This window comes from Petaurus breviceps, unplaced genomic scaffold, assembly GCF_028583685.1.
Source record: "Petaurus breviceps papuanus isolate PSGF00001 unplaced genomic scaffold, PetGlider_PUasm1.0 151, whole genome shotgun sequence".
Classification (NCBI taxonomy): domain Eukaryota; kingdom Metazoa; phylum Chordata; class Mammalia; order Diprotodontia; family Petauridae; genus Petaurus; species Petaurus breviceps.
This window is the reverse complement of record NW_027185712.1, coordinates 2,674,409-2,696,792: the sequence shown is the minus strand read 5'-3', so window position 1 is coordinate 2,696,792 and position 22,384 is coordinate 2,674,409. Positions and strand designations below refer to the sequence as shown.

General features: G+C 39.6%; 1 protein-coding gene and 1 pseudogene across 3 annotated transcripts in view; both read left to right on the top strand.

The window, feature by feature from the left end:
* The window catches only part of SETBP1 (SET binding protein 1), a 514,417-nt gene that overhangs the window by 115,103 nt on the left and 376,930 nt on the right, over positions 1–22,384 (top strand). The window lies entirely within an intron of this gene.
* Positions 20,460–22,378, top strand: LOC138151901 (V-type proton ATPase subunit S1 pseudogene; annotated as a pseudogene).

The following is a 22,384-nucleotide window of genomic DNA, read 5'->3' as shown; positions in this document are numbered from 1 at the left end:
GGGAGAGAGAGGGAGGAAGAGAGAGGGAGGGGGAGAAAGAGAGACAGAGAGAGACATACACACAGAGACACAGAGAGACAGAGAGAGAGGGGAGAGAGAGGGGGGAGAGAGAAAGAGAATATTATATTAGTTCTTAAAAAAATCAGTTTTGGGGCGGCCAGGTAGTAGCACAGTGAGTAAGAGCACCGGCTGCAGTGTTGAGAACACCTGGAGATCGAATCCTGGGCTCAGACACTTAGCACCCACCCAGAAACACCTGGCCGTGTAACCTTGAGCAAGTTACTTAACCCCAATTGCTTAGGGGCGGCCAGGTGGTTCAGTGAGTAAGAGCACCGGCTCCAGTGTTGGGATGACCTGGATCAAATCCGGGCTCGGATGCTCAGCACCACACCCAGAAATAATAACTGGCCGTGTAACCTTGAGCAAGTTACTTAACCCCAATTGCTTTTTAAAAAAAATCAGTTTCTACTCTGGTTTCTTTGGGGTCACTCTGAGCTGAGACTGTCAGGATAAGAGGCTATATCTATTGAGCTAGAGGCTTCCAGAAGTCAAGGGACAGGAAATTTTATAGTAAATATTTAAGCTTCTAGGCCACAGAGCAATTGGAAAGACTATTTTTTAAGAAGCTTTACTCTTCCTCTTTAATTCCCCGTATTCATCACTTAAGCCCCACCATTTGGACTTATCCTTTGTGCCCTGCAGTGATACCCAAAGAAGTCCATCCATTTAATCCTAAAGCCAGAAAAAAATAAATAAATAAAAGGAGTCACAAAACCACTGTTCTGGGAAGATAATGCCCCTGAAGAAGTTTATAGCTGAAATGTGCTGATCCATATGTATATGTATTTATTCATATGATGCCATTCCTGTGGTTAGAAAACATGGTGTCATTGAAAAAGGACTAGATATCTAATCAGGGAATCTGGTTTCTTTCTACCCTTTGCTTCACCATAGATTCTGGGAAAGACCTTGGCCTTGTGCATGTTACTGCTCTGGGGCTTCAGTTTTTTTTTTCCTTTGTAAAATGAGGTTAGAAAAGAAATCCTTTCTTGTCCTACATGTCTTTAAGGTCATGAGACGACATCCCTTTTGACAGTTGCAACCAAATTATGTAAGATTTTTCTAGTGTTCCAACTGATCCCAAATGGCAGATTTCTGAACATAACTTGGTAAAGAAGAAAAAGGATTGTAGACTATCTCTCTCCTATCAGTCCATACTTTGTCTTATCTTAATAGTCTGAGTCTGATAAGCAGGTGAAGAGAGAAAATTCAAATACATTATGGGGCCCATATGTTTTTAATGTTCAGGCTTTTTTAAACTTGCTAAGTTGGACTCACCATTGGGGAGAGTATGTCTGATTTCTCAAGCACTCATAATTCTATTAGTTTGTTGAGTCAGAATAATAATAACCATAATCTTTGAATTTCCCCCTTTTATCCAGAGAGAGTAATCATGGTATGTGTTAGTTTCTGCATTTTAATTTTGCATCTGCCCTCTTTTGCTGAACTGCAAGACTCCTTGGGGGAATAGAATTAATCAATACATTATAAGCAAATATGAGCCAGCATCAGAGTTCCAGGCAGTGGGGATACAAAGATAGAAAAGAAGTAGAAGACTCGCTGCCCTCAAAGAGCTTCCATTCCATCAGAAGAGACAATGCACGTATACAAATATATACATAATAAATACTAGTTAATTTTGAGAGGAAGGATGCTAGAATATGGGAGGATCAGAAGAGGCTTCATGTAGAAGATGAAAGTTGAGTGAAGAAAGGAAGGGATTCTTTAAGATGAGATAGAGGATGGAATTTATTTTAAGCATCAAGATTGTCCACTTCAAAAGTACAGAGATGGAAAATTGGATTATTGGTGGAAAGTAAAGTATAAGCTCTACTTTTACATGGAAATATAAGTGCCTTTTGTCTGGGTGGGCTAGAGAGCTTATTGGCCAGTCACCTTTGCTAAAACTTTCTTTAACTGACCTAGTGCCTATGATGAGAACAAAAGGTTTCAAGACTTAGTGTCTCAGTTTGCCCTGAGTATAGAGGCCTTGAAACTATAAGCAACATTTTCCTGAAATTCATTTGTGGATACTCTTAAGGCTTCTTGGGTATGCCTTATCCTCTAGAGATCAAGGGATGGACCTTTTTTGTTGGGCTCCTAATTTCTAAATGATCATGACTGCTGTTTAGTTGAAGTAAAGAATGTCTCCTGGACCCATAATTATTTGCCATGCAGTAGGCTTTATTGAGAGCAGTATAAACATACCTGACCACAGCTTTCCACCAAGATCTTTATTCTTAGACATTTTGGAAGCTCTTGCTTAGCATTTGGAAGTGTATTAGAACACTTGGTGATGAAGGTTTTCATTTGCCTGACGTACCTTTGATGAAATTGAAATGCCCGCTGCCCCTCAGCTACAGAATAGTTCTTTGTTGATATAAACTTAGGACTCTATATCAGCCCAAACATTGGAGGAATAGTCACAAAATAAGTAACAGAACTGGGATTCTGATAGGTTGAAATGTTAGACTAAAGTAAAAAGATAAAATTGGATGAGGAAAAATATAAAGACCAACACTTGGGATAAAAAGCAATGTATATAAAATAATAAGATTTATGTAGAAAATTCATGTGAATAAAGGCTTAAAAGTCACAGTGAACTCTAGGTTTAGTGAGAGTTAGCAGTTAGATATGGAAACCAAAGGAGCTAATACCATCTTAGGCTGTAGAAACAGTGGACTCTATGTAGAAACATAGCGTCCAAAAGAAGGGAGATGACGTTCCCACCATTCTCTACCCTGGTCAGACCACATCTAAAGTATTTTGTTGAGTTCTGACCACAGCATTTTAGAAGGGACATTGACAAACTAGAGTGTTTCCAAGATGTTTAGAGGAATGGGACTATGCCATGCAAGAAGAATATGGTGTATTTAGCATTAAGTTAAGACAGGTGAGGAGGTTTTATATAGTACAGTAGCTATTTTCAAATATTTCATCATGTGTATGCATGTAAAAGATCATGTTAACTCCATTCTTCATGTTCCTCTGGGTTGAAGTTGTGATAGAAATGGGGGGGGGTAGGAGGAGAGTCAAGAATAGTATTGATACTGAAAGTTTACAGTAGACCAATTTCAGCTTAACGTAAGCAACAAAACAAAAACCCACCTTGCTGACAATCAGAACAGTTTGATCCCAAAATGGAACAGACTGCCCTTGGTAGGTGAATATGGAAGAGAGGGAGAGAAAGAGAGAGACAGAGAGAGACAGAGAGAGAGAGAGAGAGAGAGAGAGAGAGAGAGAGAGAGAGAGAGAGAGAGAGAGAGAGAGAGAGAGAGAGAGAGAGAGAGAGAGAGAGAGAGAGAGAGAGACAGAGAGAGAGAGAGAGAGAGAGAGAGAGAGAGAGGGAGAGAGAGACAGAGAGACAGAGAGAGAGACAGAGAGAGAGACAGAGAGACAGAGACAGAGAGAGAGACAGAGAGAGACAGAGACAGAGAGAGACAGAGACAGAGAGAGACAGAGACAGAGACAGAGAGAGAGACAGAGAGAGAGACAGAGACAGAGAGAGACAGAGACAGAGACAGAGAGAGAGACAGAGAGAGAGACAGAGAGGCAGAGAGAGACAGAGACAAAGAGATGGAGAGAGAGCGAGCATGGACAAATAGAAAGAACACTGGACTTATGAGGAAACAGATTTGAGTACTAACTCTGACATTAGCTAATTGTCTAAGTCCTTTATACTCTCTTAACTTTGAATTTTTCATCTGTAAAATGGGAGTGATAATCCTTATAGTATTTAATAATACATCCTAATAGAGGATAACAATATAAAATAGATCTGGAGTTGGAAAGTGGGACAAGGTAATCTGGGCAAGATAAAGTAAATATTCACCTACTAGAGATTAGGGGCATTTGATTGATTTACAATCCACATTTAAAATGACAGCAATGCATTTAAAATCCCAAACCCCAAAACAATATCCTTGGCTTGTCTATTTTTTTCTTTTCTTTTTTTTTTTTTCCAGTGCACAAATGATACAAGAACAAAGGTACCATACCCAGGGTCTGATCTGCATGCTCAAGTCCTTTATTTTCCTTTATATTCTAGAGTTTCCCATTGTGCTCCTTGGCTTTTCTGTTTCTTAGCTGTTCCTTGTTCTCTTTACAACCAACACAGGACTAGGAGCAGAGAAGGTCTATACAGGTTGTCAGCAGGGCTCCAAATTCAGCTTGTGAGTCCCTAGAACGAGACTCTAGGTTTCTTCAATGGAAATTTCTGGAAGGAGCTGTCTGTTTACTTAGCCTCAGAGTATTTCATCCAGTCAGGGGTGATGTCGTCAAATCAGAATTATGCAAGCTGGGCAGCTGAGTGGAAAGCTCAGGGGGTCCTCAGCTTGTGAGCCCCCAAGGTATTTGGGTGACCACCAAATGGCAGCAGAGAGCAGGTCTGCCAGGCCCCAAGTGATGTGTTGATTTTGCAATGAGATCATTCTCTTTTCAAGGTTGGTATATGCAGCTTAATCTTTCTTAAGACCAGCTGGACAATGTAGCTTTTGTGACTTCTATAAGTTGCTAGACAGGTTAGAGGAGGCAGGGTATGTGGAGTTTTATGAGAGGAAAATCACAACACTATTGAAGGGACATAGACTATGTGATGTCTCTGTCCTCCTATGTGCCTTTGCTATACTTCATCAGCATGTGTGTGTGTGTGTGTGTGTGTGTGTGTGTGTGTTTACTGTTTCTTTCGGGGCTAGTGCTGTAGTGGTTACGATTTATGTCAACCCGTTAAGGTCCAGGTCACACTCAGGGCTGTGGAGAACTTATGCGGAAGCCAAGCCACTTATGTCCAACAGCCATAGATGATTGCCTTGTCAGTGAATTCAGGTGTCATTGTACAAAAGCTGTCTAAACTCATCACTTTTAAACTTTTCCTTCTTTTTCAAAACCTTTAATAGTTTTGAAATGTCTATTTTAGGAACAGGTGATTGATACCAGAGGAGGGTGGGGAAAATAAGCTAACTCAGCCAGTGTCACTGGTTTGGTTTGAGGTGAGATATTTGGAAGAAGTAAAACTATGGAAGACTTTGTACATCTATGTAATCTTTGGTTGGAGGCAGGTGGGTGGCTTAGTGCATAAAGACTGCTGGGCCTGGATTAGAAAGACCTGAGTTCAAATGTTGTCTCAGACACTTACTAGCTTTGTGACCCTGGGCAAGTCACTTAACTTCTCTTTGCCTTAATCTACTGGAGAAGGAAATGACAAACCATTCTAGTATCTTTGCTAAGAAAACCCCACAGATAACATTAGTGTGCTATGGTCAATGGGGTCAAGAAGGATTGGACAGTACTAAGCAACAACAAATCTTTTATTTGATGTGTTATCTGTTTTGCAAATCTCTGCCTTTTTATCTCTCAGTAGAGTTCCTTACCCTCTGTCTCATGCTCATCTTTTTTTATCTTTTTTCTTTGAACATCTCCTCACCTCTGCCATGCTGTCAGAAAAGAGACTGAAATTCTTGACTTTTCTTCATGTGGACGTGTTTCTTTCTCTTATACAAAGAGAAAGCACTATTACTTCCTCATCTCTTCCCTCTGAAATTGATGCAGTCAAGAAAAATTTTAGTCTCAAAGTCTCAAATATCTGAATTGAAACAGCTCCATTTCTGTTTTATAAATAGGGAAATGTAGAGCTAAATAACTGATGGACTTTGGACTTTCCCACCCAATTCCTGGACAGTTGTCAGTAGCAATCTCCTCCTGATTAGAGCACCTTCAAGACAATGCCAGATTGGCTTAGAACTCATTGTCTCTCCAGCCCAGTGTTCTACTTCGACAGTGACACTGATCCTTGAGAAGTTGTGGGAGGATAAGTATGCCCTCTCTGACAAAAAAATCCTCAAGACGTTACAGAGAAAGGCATACCATTTCCCAGCTTTTCTTTGTCATGCTTTTCTGAATTTACTCAGATTTTTTGGAAAATGATAAATATTTTCAGCCTGTATTGTAGTATTCTCTCCTGTGTGAAGTAGATTAAAAAAATTATCCTGCAATTATGACTTTCATAGTCTTGTAGTGGTTAGTGAATATGTACAAGCTATTCATTCCTTTCATAATGTTTTAGGTTTCATTCACATGTAGCTGTCTTAAAGAGCAATCTAATTGACTGCTTGTTGGGGACGTTTCAAGGGGATTTTTATTCAAATTATTTTTAAAAATAGATCTTTATTTGTGTTTTTATAATCACCTAAATGTCCCCCTATATCCTTCTCCCATGCCATCCCAGAGATCATTATCTTATAGAAAAAGAATTCTTTAAGGAAAAGGAAAATTTGAAAAAAATCATGACTAATCAACACATTGAAAAAAATCTGACATATGCAATATCCCACACCTGTTTGTTAGTAAATCAATAAAACTTTGTTAAGTGCCTACTGTATGCCAGACACAGTGCTAATATTGGAGATAGAACAGGCCTGTTCTTAAAGACCCCCCAATCTAATTGGGGGAAAATAATACAAAAGGAAGCTGAAAAGGACGTTGAGTTGGAAGGGGAGAGGAGGGTACCTGGATGTGGGGAGAGAGGGATGATGAAATCTTGCAGTCACCTGATGTGATAACTACCCTGGACACTCTCTTTAAATGAAGGATCTGAGAGATTTCCCTACCTTCTGTCCTCTTCAGTTAGAGGAAAGGGCTCAAGGGACAGAGGGTACTGAGAAGGTATGAATTTCAGAGTGAATGTGATCTTGTGGGATGATGAGATTCTGGAGGGTATGATGAAAATCCCAAAGAGTTCAACCAAGTGAGACATATGTACTCCTGTTTCTGCAAAGGAGAGGTTGGGTCAGAATGGAGAAGTATCTTCCCGTAGTTCTTCTTTGGAACCAAACTTAATCTTTTAATTTTGCCACTAAGTTCACTTCTGTGCTAGAATGCTGTGATATTTATTCATCATATGATTATTCATATCCACATTTATTGTACCTGTGATGTATTTACTTAACATAATATTCTAGAAGGCACAGATCGTGTTTTTAAATGGGCTTGTGTCAAAGCAAAACAAAACACTCCTCCAACTTCCCATCTTTGAATGCAGGCCAGAGGGGAATCTGAGAAGTCACTGTTGATGGTAGATTAATTGTAGGAATATCACATGTTAATGTCCCAGTGACCCACCTAGTCCCAAATTTCTGTATGCTTTAGTGACTATTATATATCATCCCTTTTAAAAGAATTCAAAATAGAGAAGAGATTTAACAGAGCTTAATTCAGGTCTAGCCTTCGCTCTTTAGAGGGGACATTGATATGCTGAGAACATCTGTAGTTCACCAAGGATGGTGAAATGCTTCAATACCATGCCATATAACATTCAGTAGAGGGAACTGGTGATATTTATCCTGGAAGGGCAGTCATGTGGAAAAGAGATTAGACTGGTTCTGTTTGCCCGGAGGGGAGAATGAGGAAAAGTGGGTGGAAGCTGCAAAGATACAGATTTAGACTTGATGTCAGGAAAGACTTTCTAAATATTAGAGCTATTCAAAGTATAATAGGCTCCCCTTAAAGGTAGAGGTAGGGAGTGGTTTACCCCCATTGGAGGTCTTCAGAGAGATGAGGTGACCATTTGTCATATATGTTATAATGGTATTATTTTTTGAATATGGGTTGGAATAGACAGCTACTGAGGTCCCTGATAATATGAATTTTATTATCCTGTAATTGTTTTCCTGCTTTCACTTTATTAAGTACTTAAAGTAAACTACACGAACTTAGCTATGTGATAGGAAGACATTCATTTTTTAAATTAATTCTTTAGTAAACTTGTCAAGAGCAAAGGAGAAAATGATAGAGTCCTGCAATTCTTTTTTAAGCAATTGGGGTTAAGTAACTTGCTTAAGGTTACACAGCCAGTTATTTCGGGGTGTGGTGGTAAGTATCATAGCCTGGATTCGATCCCAGGTCATACTGACTCTGGGGCCGGTGCTCTTACCCACTGAGCCACCTGGCCACCCCTGAGTCCTACAATTAAAAAAAAAAAACTAGGATTCTAAGAGGTCATTTATTCCAACCAACTCATTTTATAGATGAGGAAACTTTTACCCAGAAAGTTTATATCACCCTAAAATAGATAACTATTTGTTGGCAAAGACTCTATCAAAGTTGTGCTGACCCGCAAAAAAAAAAAAATAATGAAAGAGGGAAGTTTTGAGGCTAGATTATAATGGCTTACATATATTCAGAGCTTGCTTTAGGGTACACAGAATAGGGTGTGTTACCTTAGGCATTATGCTCTGGGAGGAAACCAGTGGGTAAGAGATGTCTTTGTAAGCGCTATAAAAAACCTGAGAATTTCTTACATATTTATCTTGTAAACTCTGCCACCATGACCAAGGTAAAACTGGAAAGACTGACCCTCATTCCCATTAAAGAAACATCCTTCAACTGCTTTTTGTATCAACTATGCAAGTGACATTAGGCTAGGCAGTTAATCTATTCAAACCTCAGTTTCCTTATTTCTATAAAATGAGAAATTGGGAATAGATGTTCTCTAAAGCCTCCTAAGCCCTAAAATTCAATGCAGAGACAATGACTATTAATATTGGTGATAATAAAATGAAAAATAGTTTCAGTGATGGCAGTTGGACTTTCTTCTAAGTATGACATAAAGAGACTTGTCAGATGATTGCAAACCAAGCCTAGTCTATCTGTGTATTCACTTGCATTACCTACAATATATATGGTTTTCTAGGGAAGCAAAGTATAGTGATAATCAACAATTTATAGCACCCAGGAATTGAAAATGTAGAGAAAACTAATAGTAGATAAGTGGGAATGGCATTAGTCTCAGTTCCTGACACATAGTAGGTACTACATGCTTATTGATTGACTCAATTATGAATAGAGATGTTTCTCCTTCCTTTCTTTTTGCCTTTCTTTTTGGGGTAGAGAGGAGAAAAGAAAAGAAAACTGAGACCTGAGCTTTCACATCCTGATAAGAGTTTCCTGGTATTTTTAAAATTTAAAAGATAAAGTTTTGCAAATGAAAAGAATATGTCTTAGTTGGTTAGCCTTACTCTTTTGGGTGATGGCAGTGGAGTAGTTGGGAATGAAACCAAAACAACAGGAAAAAAAGAAAAGCTTCTAGCATTTTGATTATAGTAGCTGCAGTTCAGAGAGAAAGAAAGAACACCAGACTTTATTTATTTCTAAAATATTTGTCTAACCCAAAGAGGACAGAAAGACAAATGAGAATAAAAAAAAAAGAAAACTGGGTCAAAAGTCCTTCATTAAATACCTTTGCCAGGAACTGTGGGGTTATGACTATGTGGTAATTGCCTTACTTAGGTATGTGTTGTTTTTGTCACAAGATTTCAGAAGAAACCCATCTTTCCAATATCTGGAGTAGTGTCTGAAGACAAAGGAGTGGACTAGGTTAATTTTTTAAAATAAAAAACCATCAAGAAATATTTATTGTTGTCTTTGACATGACCAGCACCGTGTTAAACTGTATAGAAAACACAGAAGAGAAGAAGATGGGATCCTTGACAAATACTTGTCAAAGTCTTGACAGTATAAATAAGGCAACAAAGTTATCTGTTCCTAAAGGAACTTAAATAACCACCCAATGCAGTATGTGTATATAATTAAATACAGGATTTTATGGACAGAGATAGAAATGCTAGGTAGTATTCTGAGGAGATCATCGAGGACTGGAGAGTATAAAAGTAGATTGAATAAATCAAAAAGTTGAGTGAGCTTGTATCATGTAGCTTTTCTAATCCTGTGTAAAGGGAACCTGACTTGTCCTGGGAAGAATTCTAAAATGCTCTTTCCTTTTCCTAGTAGGAAATACAAAGCTATAGAACAAATATATAGTACAGCAAGGGCAGACAGCAAGGTTAGCCTGTTAGCAATAACTGCTGTTTTACCTTCTACAACCTCTCCCCTCCCCTTAACTCACTTTATACCCTATCCTATAGAGTGGTGTGTAAATTACTTGGGGAGAAGCAATAATTTCATTTATTATTTCATTTTAATTAACTAATGAAATTTAATTATTGAAGAATCAATAATTTCATTTATTTCAATAACAGCAGTGGTCTGTGTGTACTTTACTGACATTTGACTGACTTGCAACTTTTGACCATGACCAGATGAAACTAGATTAAATAAGCTGTTTTCCCTAATTAGTTAATTCTCTGTCAGTAAAGTAGTAGAGCAGAGCACTTTATGCCATATATATGTACACTTCATTTCAATCTTTTGCTGATTTTTAAGTCTGTAGTTTTTAATAATAGATATTGCTCCAAAATATGTAAAAATCATATTTTTAGAGCATTTCAGTGACCTAGAGATATTGCAGAGGCTGAGAAATCAAGCATCTCATGGATCATTCAAGCCTGTGGGGAAACAGGATCAATTGAACAGAAGTTCAAAAGAAAATGTGGCAGAAAACAAAACAAAATAAAACCCCAAACTGGTCTTCCCTCTGTTCTTCTGGTTTCGATAAGCCTCTACCATACTGTAGCTTAAACAGTAAAAATCTTTATAGGTTCCAGGTCCTTCTGAAGGTAATTTTTTTCCCCATAAAAATTAATTAGGTTATTTTGTAGCAACCATTGATCAGTTCTTGGTATTTTTTTTTTCTAGAGGAAATTCAACTCAGAAAGAGTCAAAAAAGAGAATGACTTCTGCATGTAGAAATGCTGCCATAAATGGGCCAGGCACAAGGAATGCCATAATATAGGCCTAGAGACAGAACAGGGCAGTGAGCTGAGTAAATCTCAGTAAATAATCTGATTTGACTTCCAAGTTGAGTATGTGAAGGGGAGTGACATAATAAGGGCTTTATGTTTTTTTGGTTGGACAATAGGAGCAACTGAGGGTTTTTGAGTAGAAAAGTTTTGTCTTCAGGTTCCTGATTCAGGTTGCAATGTTTAAGGGTAGATTAGAAAAAATAGAGACTGGAGGCTTTTAAAATAGTTCATGTGACTGTGATCTGGACTTGAACTAGAGGGTTTCTAATGAAAATGGATAGAAGATCAATTCAAGAGGTCTTGTTGTAGTGGAATTGGAAAGATTTGGTATTTGGTTGGATCTGTGAGATGAAAAAGGAGCTATAAAAGAGAATGCCAAGGTGATGAGTTTAGATGGTGTTTAGGATGGTGGTTCCATCAACGCAAAAAGAAAATATAGGATAAGGACAATGTTTGGGGTACAAGGTAGAGAATTCCTTTTAGGTATATTGAGTGCTGGCAGAAAAGCAAAATGGACATATTTATAAAGCAGTGGAAAATGTGGTTAAAGGTTAGGAATGGAGCTGATAATTAAGGTGGTCTGCATAGAAGTGATAATTAAAGACACTAAATTGCTATTACTAAGGAAGATGTGATGGAAGTATAAAACCGTGTGTGTGTGTGTGTGTGTGTGTGTGTGTGTATGAAGATATGGAATTGGTAGAGATTGAGAAGAAATGGTTTAAGACAAAAGAAGATTAGGAGACACTGGTGTCATGTAGATGAAAGGGGGAAGGAAGCATCAAAGAAGAGATGGTCAACAGTGTCATCTTGTGGAGAGGGCAAGGCAGATAAAAACTTTTTGGACTTGGTGATTTGGACATTACTAGTGACATTTGAGAGAATAGTAGAATACTAGAGATGGGAGCCTGGTTACAATGGATTGAGGAGTAGATGGTGTGTAAGTAGAAGCAGTTGATATAAATTACTATTTAGTTCTGGAAAAAGAGCACATTTACTTCTACAGCTATGAGAGGGTTTTCTATAGTTTTATTTTTTTAATCTTGAAGCTACTTCCCCATCTCTTATAAAACATACCTGCCAATGTCTTGGTGAATCCTCATTTTTCTTCTTCTCTTCTTCCTTCTCCTTCTCCTCTTCCTTAGTCTCTTCTCTTCCTCTTCCTCCTCCCAAGGAACCCCACATGTGGAACACAATGTCTCTGGTGTGGGCAATGACATTTTCTTTTTTTTTTCCTTCCTTTTTTTGGTCTTTATTAATTTGTTCGTTTACTTTTAGTTTAAAGATTCAGTTCCACAATCCCTTGAGTTTCAAATTTTCTTCCCTCCCCCCACCATGGTGACATGCAATGAAGTATAGGATCTGCAAATACTTCCACATTAGACATTAGTCAGGTTATAAAGAAGGATTATAATGGATAGAATGAACAATGGGAAAGAGGAAACAAAACCAAACAAGAAAAAGAAAGAGCTGGTAATTTGCTTTAATGTGCATTCAAACTCTGTTCTTTCTAGTTCTTTTTCTGAATCTCTCCATCATGAGTCTTTTGGAGATGTCTTATCACCCTGCATTGCTGAGAAGAGTCCAGTCTATCAAAGTTGGTCGTCACACATAAATTGTGTCTGTAATTGTGTAAAGATTTCTCCTGGTTCTGCTCTTCTTACTCAACATCAGTTTGTAAATATGAAGTCTGTCTGCTCCTCATTTCTTATAGCGCAATAGTATTCCATTACATTCATATACCACAACTTGTTTAGCCATTCTGCAATTGATGGGCATCCCCTTAATTTCCAATTTTTTGCACCACAGAAAGAGCTGCTATAAATATTTTTGTACATATGGGCCTTCCTCCCACTTCTATGATCTCTTTGGTATATAAGCAATGACATTTTCTCATTCTCGTTCACATTTGTAGTTTCCCTCTCAAGTAATATATACATATTAGATCAACTCTGGCTAATACAGATTTGTTAAAATTTGGAATGGAGCTGTAACACACACAGATGCACACACCTTATATTAGTTTTCTTTGATTTTTTATTTATGTTGCAACTTAATACTATTACCACCTGCTTATAATGTCAGTACTTGTTTATTTGCTGCTGTGCTGTCACAAACGGAAGTCCATTGGCTAGAGTACAGGAGGAACCACCTGTGCACCTCAGTCACCTTGTTTTTGGACAAATGGACCTTTGTGGTAAAGAACATTGGAAAGAAAACAACGGAGTAAAGCCCACATGAGGAACTTAAGGGGAGGAGAATATGTTTGAAGCTCTACCTAAGAAAACAGTAGCTCCATTTGGCAATGAACAGATGTTGTTGGCAATGAGAAAACCTTTGGCCAGCCTCAGCTGAGTAGCTACTACAAGAGGGCATCTGTGATAGAAAGTACACTGAGTCATACTATTCATGTCTGAATCTCAGCTTTGCTACTTAACTGTCTATGGAATGTGGGGCAAAGGATTTTAAACTCTCTCTACCTCAGTTTTCTGGTTTGTAAAATAAGGGGGCGTTCAGGTAGCTCTTTCTTAAGTTGCTTCTGATTCTACAATCCATGAAAACATGAATCACAACTATCTCTTATTGGGTAATTGGTTCACTGTCCAGGGTTGCAAGAACAGGGCAGAGCCTAGGGAGGGAGTGGTAGTATTGACTTTCATAGGATTTACTTGAGGCAATTGAATTTGTCAGTGAAATGGGATCAGTTCAGTTGGCTGTCATTTTAAGACATTCTTGTCACCTTGTCAATAGCTTTAAGTTTCCTATCCTCCTTCAGATGTGCTTCCTGCTAGAACATCAAATAAAGAGATGTTCTGGGTAGCAGGCGGAGTTAGCACTTGAAGCAACTACCTAGGAATCAGTTTACCGACTTCAAAGCCCTGTCAATTTAATTCTGATGGTGTGTAGTAATGTACAAAGGATAATATTGCTTTTGAAGGTAATTTAGATTTCTCTCTTTAAGAATGATTTTATTTATGAAGAGATGGGTATGAATAGAGGTGGGATAAGGAAAGTGACTGATGCACAGACTGGCTTGTTTCCTTAGTTAGGGATAGAGTTTAATTCAGTATAGTACAGTTGCAGTAATTGGAAGGGATATTTCATTTATAGAGCACCTGTCAACTCGAAGTACTTTCAGATTTTACAAATCCTGGGGTTGCTTTCCCTGGCTTTGAAATAAAGCCGTTCATAAGAGGCAACATAACAAAGCCACAACAAGGCAAAAGACCATAAGGGCTGTAGTGGTAGAGAATCTTAGGAAAGTTGTCCCTTGCATTGTGTGATGGATGTGTTCCCAAAGAGTTATAGGGTTTCATGATGTTTACAGATCAAATTTCATTTTAAGTGCTTTTAGGGAGCTTGTTGTTCAGAGGAACTGTGCAGAGAATTCTGCAAAATAAATCAGCTTTTTATAATCTGGATAAGTCTCTCAGTGTAGGCTTTCCTAAAATGTTAGTCACAGTACATTTTGGTACATTTAAAATATACTGAGAGTATCTATGAAGACTGGTTTGGGAGTAGAAGGGTGTAGTCTGAAAGTATGGAATATTCTCCAGGTAAAGGAGAATTAGAAAAACTTTGGAAGAAAATGAAAGAAAATCTTCAATTTCCATACTGAAAAGCTGTTATACTATAGGAATTATACTAGATACTTATATAATTTCGTTTTCAATATTTTAGAGGGAAAATATTGCTAGCATTAGAGGTTTTGCTTAACTGTTCTGTTTGTTTTGTGCAGATTACCAAGGTTTCACAGACCATAGTAGAATGAAATCTTCTTGTGGGTGGGGACTGGGGCTAGATAGCCCATCTCAAAGCCAGGAAATCCTGGATTCAATCCCACCTCTGACACATACTTATCGTGTGACCATGGACAGTTCACTTAACTTCTCAGTGCTCATATGCTCAGGAGTCCTTAACAGTTTTTGTGTCATACACCCTTTTGACCATCTGGTGAAGCCTATGGACTCTTTCTCAAAATAATATTTTTTAAATGCATAACATAAAATAAAGCACATGGGATTATAAAGGATAACCATTATATTGAAGTGAAGTTATCAAAATATTTTTATAAACAAAGTCATGTACCCCAGCTTAAGAACCCTTGGTCTAGTGGATAAGATACTGACTGACCTTTGGTTCAAAGAGCTCTTTATATAAATGAAATCACAGGTCCAATCCCTAATTCCTTGTACTAGAAGACTCTTAATAAATGATTGTTTAAAACAAAATGAAACAAAAAATGGCTTACGAATCCTGCCCTTTTGTTGTCTATGCTGTATCTCCCCCCCCCCCATAACTTGGTGTTCCTAAAGCCATCTCTTTTTAAGAGGAGAGGGAGAGCAAATATATTAATATCTATAGGGTTTTAAGAAAGGAAAATCTAATTCTTTGATGGATGGTTGGACAGAGGATAGCATACATTCATTTGTGAGGGTGGACATAGCATCCTTCAGTCACAGACAGTGTGATCCTATGATCACAGAACCTGAGAAACAAGACACAGAAAAGATGCTGATGGTACAGATTTGGAGGGTGGGGGGAGTCCTACTTCCCTTTTGCAGAACTGCTTCAGAGTTAATTTATCAGGGAAAACATTTCCTTTATCTGGTGAGCTTCAGTGGTGAGCCTTGATTAATCTATGAGGTGTTTAGAAGGATTCTGGTATAGTCTAAATATGGCATCCAGCTTATTCAACTTTGAACCTTCAGTGTAGTTACAACTAATTTTCTTTATGTGTTTGTTTCTTTCTCTTACTGTAATCCATGGCAAATTCTGAGCTTGCTCACTTAGGATGCCGTAAGCTTCATGTGCAAAAGGTGGGAAGGACTGATGCTATTCAATCATACTCTTCTGAGAAGCTGTCAGGAAGCTCATTTTTTATTAAGATTCTATGACTTCTCGGGGCAGCTAGGTTGACACGGTGAAAACAGCACTGGCCCTGAAGTCAGGAGGACCTGAGTTCAAATCCAGCCTTAGACATTTGACACTTAACTAGTTGTGTGACCTTGGGCAAGTCACTTAATTCCAATTGCCTTGCCTTCTCCTCTCCAAAAAAAAAAAGATTCTATGACTTCTCTCATGTAATTCTGGAAGAATCATAGCTCCCTTTCCTGTATTTTTTTAACCTCCAAAATACTTCTATCAGTGGGAACAAACTTATTTATGAGAAAAAAAAAGTCAGTATTAATCTAGTTGGCAAAAATATCACTTATAAGAATGATCATTTAAGAGTAATCTAACTATAGAACTTCCTTGATGTGTAACTTAGATGAGGTTGTATGACTTGAGTTCTGCCTCAGAGTACCACCATTTAGAGAGGGGAGATCGCTTCCCCAGTTATGACTATATGTTGCTAAATTCTTAAGCTTCGTAAACCTATTTCACTGGAATAATATTTACTCAAATTTAGGTAGCACTTTATACATAGAATGATTCACAGAAGCTCTGTTATCACTGACTCTGGATTCAGAAGACCTGGGTGGCAAATCTACTTCTGATGGTTTCCATCTCTCTGAGCTTGAAAAAAAGTAACTTAAATTTTCCCAGGCCTCAGTTTCCTCATATTTATAATGGAGGGATCACATTAGATTGTTTCTAAGGTCTCTTCTTTTCTGAGCCCCCCCTGGGCTTAAAATCCTATGATTTTGGATAGAAACTAAAAGTATTTTTATACCCATTTTATAGAAGAAGTAATCAAGACTATGTATGCTATATATATACACGGGACTTAACAATAATAGTGTTTATACAGTGCCTTAGGCACTGTGCTAAGTACTTTACTGATATTGTTATCACATTTGACTCTCATGACAACCCTGGAAAGGTAGATACTGTTATTTTCATTTTACAGTTGAGGAGACTGAGGCAGTTGGAACTTACATGCCTTGCCCTAGGTCACATGACTCGGAAGTGCCTGAGGCCTGATTTGAACTTTTTGGTTTTCTGTAGCTAATAATTGTCAGAGGTGAGATCCAAATCCAGGCCTCTTTAGGATGGATCCAGGACTCTTTCCATTCTACCAATCTGCCCCTGGGGGATGGAGGAGAGTGTTTGATTGGTCATCTTCTGAGGAAACAGAGGATTATTCATGAGGAACTGGTCTGGCTAAATCAGATTGACTTTGAATGTCACTCAGGTTTTAGTGGTGAGAATTCATTTTCTTTCCTCCCCTTCAAAGTCATTACTTTTAGAAATCCACTGGAAATTGAGGTAGATCTTAAATGTCTCTGACTTTATTTTCAGGGGCTCCACATGTTCATTAAAAAGCTGGGTGTGAGACAAAATTGACACTGATCTTTAACTAGACTAAGTCTGTCCCAACCTGCATGTAGAATAAATCAGCTCCTCCCCACATTCCTGACATTTAGTAGGACCAATCACAACATGCCTGGCCTAGGTTGCTTTTATTTCAGAAAGTACTTTTCCATGCGGATTCCTACTGATAAGAGTCTAATCTAAGCATTGGTTTTCCTGTTTCAAAAGTGTGAGAAGTCCTACAGCAACAAGTAAGATGAGCCAACAGACTGGACAAAACTAAGAATGATGTCATTGATGAAGGTCTTTTCCCTGAAACAAATCCTCAACTATGACATTTTCCCAGGCTTTGTTGGCACCTTGGTACTGTATGCTAAAGTTACATCCCTGTGCTTTTAATGGTAATGGGCAAGGAAGGGAGAGACTTGGAGTCGTTTGTCATGCTTGTAGAAAGATAGTTATATTCACTGCAGAGTCTCTGATTCACAGAGTATCAGAGCTGGAAGAGGCCTTAGACACCATCTTGTCTAGGCCCTTCATTTTATAGATGAGGCCCAGTGAGGTCAAGTAACCAACTTGTTCAAGGTCAAGTAGCTCAGCAGTCTTTTCCTTGATCTCTTTTGCTCAGGACAGGATGGGTTGGGTCCTTTTTTTCTCTCCTCACTTTAATTGGCAGCGCCTTCCTAGGAGCTTTGAGTGTTCATTTTAAGACATATAAGACATTACCTACTCAGTGGTTGGGGAAGTTATAGTTGCATTTATTTTAGAATTAGAAGATAATAAGAGACAGTCTATAACCTAGCACAGTAGTTCTCAACCTTTTCCTGCACATGGCACAGTATTATTCTTTGCCATCAGGAATCTTGGTATCCCACAGGAGACTGGAGATATTTGAAAATGTGATTTTAAGTTCCATTCAGTTGGGGTACACCTGGCAGAAACTGGGATGCTTGTCCTTGAGGACAATCTACCTAGGATAATTTGTGTGGTACATACTATGAATACTATAGGAATTCAGAAAAGGTCATTGTATGCTTGAGTAGTCAGGCAAGGTTTCAGGGAGTGGTTAGGGCTTGAACTGGGCCTCAAAGCATGGGTAGGGTTTAAATAAAGAGATGGGGCTATGGAGAGAGTATTCTGGCTAAGTGGTGATAAGTGGATATGCGAACAGTGGGCAAGACATTATAATCAGGCCTTCAGTTAAACACTAGCCATTCTCATAATTCATAAATTTCTAGGCCAGAGTTATGCTACCCTAATTAATCAGAGCTGCATGGGCATCAAATATGAACTATGGTTGCTTCAGAGAGAATTACAGGCACATACTTTTGGGTGACCTTTTCCCTGATTAGCAGTTCATGGTACCAGGGTTAAACAATCCAGCATGGAAACTTGCTTGCAAGAGATGAGGCTTACTGGCACAGATAAGTTTATTGGGACAGTACTTCTCTTTTTTTCTACTATTGCAAAATTTTTTTTAATTAAAGTAATAAAAGTTCTGCTCCTTAGATACTACTCCTTGAGTGAAGTTTTTACTCCCAGATGAGAAGTTTGATCATTCCTGTAATGATCCCCAAGGCAAAAAGTATGCAGAATTTCTCAAAACTACCATCTTTCCCAGAATTTGTGATATTTCCCACATTAAGGTAACCCCTTGAAGCTGTGCATTTTAATTTACTTCAGATAAGTGGGCCTGGTTGGTCTCAGACATAGGGCTAAGTGGAGGGGAAAAAACCCTTAAAACGTTCCAATGGGGTAGGAGAAAGAGAAGTAATCTTATTCACCAAAAGTCTAGAACTTATGAACTAGACAGATTAGGAGCTAGAATAATAATCAGGATGATAATAATAGCTCACATATATGTATTGTTTTAAGGTTTACAAAGTACCTTTTTCACAACAGCTCTGAGCAGTAGGAAGAGTAAGCATTATAATTCTCATCCTGTAGATGAGAAATGATGAAGCCCAGGGTGATGGAATTAATTAATAGCAGTGAAAAGGAAGGAAAGTTAGGCAGATTCTCGTGATGCTGAGTTATAGGACCAACTAGGATCTTCCCACTTGGAAAAGTCTAAGTGTCCTCACAGGCTAATGAAGAAAAATCCTCAAATACAATAAAGGACCCTTTCCTCCCACTACTATTACCAGTCCAGGGGTTTTCCCTGAAACTTGGGTTTTCCCTGAAACTTGGGTTTTTGTCCTGGTTTTGCCATTAATTGAGCAAATCATTTCAGTGTCTTCACCTCAGTTTCCTTACCTGTAAAATGATGTAATTGTCTGCAAGGCCCCTTCAGGAAACTCTTTAGGGAATAAGAGAATGCTTTAGCTTGTCATAAAGTAAACTTAGTTGGGGAAGAGGTAGGAAGGGTAAGGTGTGTGTGTGTGTGTGTGTGTGTGTGTGTGTGTGTGTGTAACCAAGAGGAGAGAGAGAGAGAGAGAGAGAGAGAGAGAGACAGAGGGGGGGGGGGAAGCATTAACAATGTTTGGGCATAGATCTATGCATTTGCTATAAGCTTTTATAAAGTTGCTTCAAAGTTATTCCTCCTGCTGGGAAGAGCAGCAGGCTCTAGACGCTAGGGTTAAAAGTTTCTGTTCTCTGGATTAGAAATGGAATCAGGGCTGTAACTGAGCTGCCCTGTGGGTAGCTCCCTCCCCCACTGCACCATTTCACAGGGCTTCTTTCTACCACCAGGGTCAATAGAGGTACAGCTTGGTAGGTACACAGGGTCTATTGTCAGTGCATACTAGGACATGTAGTTTTACCTGTGGTCCTCTGTGACTTCTAGTAGCTTAATCCCATTCTGTTTTATTTCTTCTTTCCCTTCTCATGTTTATGTCACTGTTTCTCGTTGCCTTCTGTCTTAGCTCCTGGATCAGTCCATGTCTATCTCCCCTTTTTCCACATACATATACACCATACTTTCACAAACATATATATTCTTTTTGATGGTTCTTGGTATTAGAAGAGCGATTGTCCTTCCACCTTCTTTTCTTTCCAAATGGTGTGCAGAGCATCACCTGACTACCACACACAGTGCTACTCCTGACTTTGAAGAAGAATTTCTCCCCTTAGGCTTGAGCTTTCTCAGGTAACAGCACAACGTTCTGGGGCTGAAAACAATAACAACAAACGGTTATCCTAGGAAGTCACAGCAGCCAAGAGTTACTCATACCGTTGGACTGCCTAATATATTGAGTAATTATTCAGAGAAGAGGTGGGGGGGGGTGGTACTGAGAACTTTCCAAGAATGTGTGGTTGTGTTTTAGTAGCCTTTGCTTACCTGGGAGTGACGAGGTAAAGTTTTATCCCGGGCCACCAGATCCTCTGTTATTCAGGATTTTAGCACTGTTTTGTCTTTTATGTGATTTTTTTTTTTTGGGGGGGGGGAGGCGGAGGAATATCATGGATGTCAAGCGGGTGACAGAAAGAAAATAAAGCCAGGAATTAAATAATGACAGAAATATTAATCATAGGCAGCGCGGTCATGGCGACTGTAGCTCTGGCCGCTGTGCCTGGAGGAACGTCCGGCACGTTGGGGGCCGGGCCCCTGTCGTTGCCTCTGTTTCCGCGGCTGCCCAGGCTGCTGCTGCTGCTGGCGTTTCTAGGCTCCGCCTCGTTGGTGGCTGTCCATCAGCAAGTGCCGCTGGTGCTCTGGTCAAGCTCTGGTGATTTGTGGGCTCCACTTGAAACTACCCACGAAGGTCACATCATTACGGATATCCAGCTCTTCTCCTACCTAGACCGTGCGGTGGAGAAGGGACCCCGAAACGTGCTGCTGTTGCTGCAGGAAAAACTCAGAATCGAGGATTTCACCATATATGGTGGTGTGTTTGGCGACAAGCACGATAGTGCTTTCTCCAACCTGGAGAGTGCTCTGGAATTGGCTCCCTCTTCGTTGATCCTGCCTTCAGTGGACTGGGATGCAGCCAGTGCTTTGACCTCTTACCTGAAGGAGAAGTTGGGAGCTAGTCCCCTACAGGTAGACCAGGCCACTCTGAGCGAGCTGAAGTTCAGTGACACCCTCCCTGCTCTACTCCTTCTGAGACTGCCATATACCACCAGTTCTGGCTTGATGTCTCTCAAAGAAGTACTCACAGGCAACGATCAGATTATTGGGCAGGTGATGAGCACGTTCAAGCTAGAAGGTGTACCATATACAGCCATACTTACTGCCTTTGGGCCTTCCCGGGTGGTTCGGGATTTGTCAATGATGTCTGGGAGTCCAGGGTGGCACCTCCTTGGGGAGAGTGAGGATTTGATGCCTCTGTCATCCTCACCACTGCCTTTCCTGACACCAGTGAGGTACAATCATACAGATCCTCACATCCTCTTCTTTGCCCAGGACTTCACAGTGAGCTATAAAAATGAATTTAGTGACCTGACTGCTCTTACCTTTGGGACCCCAACTCTCAACCTGACTGGCTCCAGCTGGAACAGCTCCTTTGCCCAGCTTGTGCTGACATATGAAGACGTCTTTGGGTCATCCCTGACAATGAAATTTGTCCTGAGTAGTCATTTCTACCCTGTTTCAGCTCGAAGTTGGTTCACCTTGGATCGCTTAGAGCTCTACAGCGACAAAGTACCTATTGTCTTCTATTTCTCACATGTCACAGCACCTAGCATCTATTCCTTCCACTGCCAGTATGTTAGCACCTATCATTCAAAGCAAGGCATCCGAATGTATTCACTGCATCACTCTGACTGGCATGTGGCTTTCCAGAATTTCCAGATTCAGGCCTTCAACTGCACTGGTGAAAAATTCTCCTATGCAAGTGACTGTGCCAGCTTCTTCTCCCCTGCCATCTGTATGGGGCTGGTTACCTTTTTCCTCATGCTTTTCTTCTTCATGTATGGCCTGCACATGATGCTCAACCTGACAATCATGGATCGCTTTTATGACTCAAAGGGGATCATTCTCTTTGTGCCCCAGATGGAATGACCCCCTCAGTGAGCATGGGGGAGGAGGAGGCAGAAGGGTTGGAGGTGGAGTCATGTGTTGACTTTGCCTTCTCCCCTTGGAAAGGCTGCCATGATACTCCTCATTTGTGCTTTCTCAGTAGCTAGACTTACCTATACCCATTTCCTCTTGCTTCTACTCCCTGTTATCCCAGAACCTGTTGTTTCCCTTCCCTACCCTGTCCATGGTAACAATAAGCAGTGTCTGTCTCTGACAAATATCCCCAGTGAAAACCAGGAGGCTAATGTGGAGTTCTTAACCTTGAGGCCCTGCAGGCTCCTCTCTATGGTACAGGAGGGTAAGGCAACAACTACCCCCTTGGCCACCTGGTCCAACAAGGTGTATACATTCACTCCAAAAATAGATAGATAGATAGATAGATAGATAGATAGATAGATAGATAGATAGATAGATA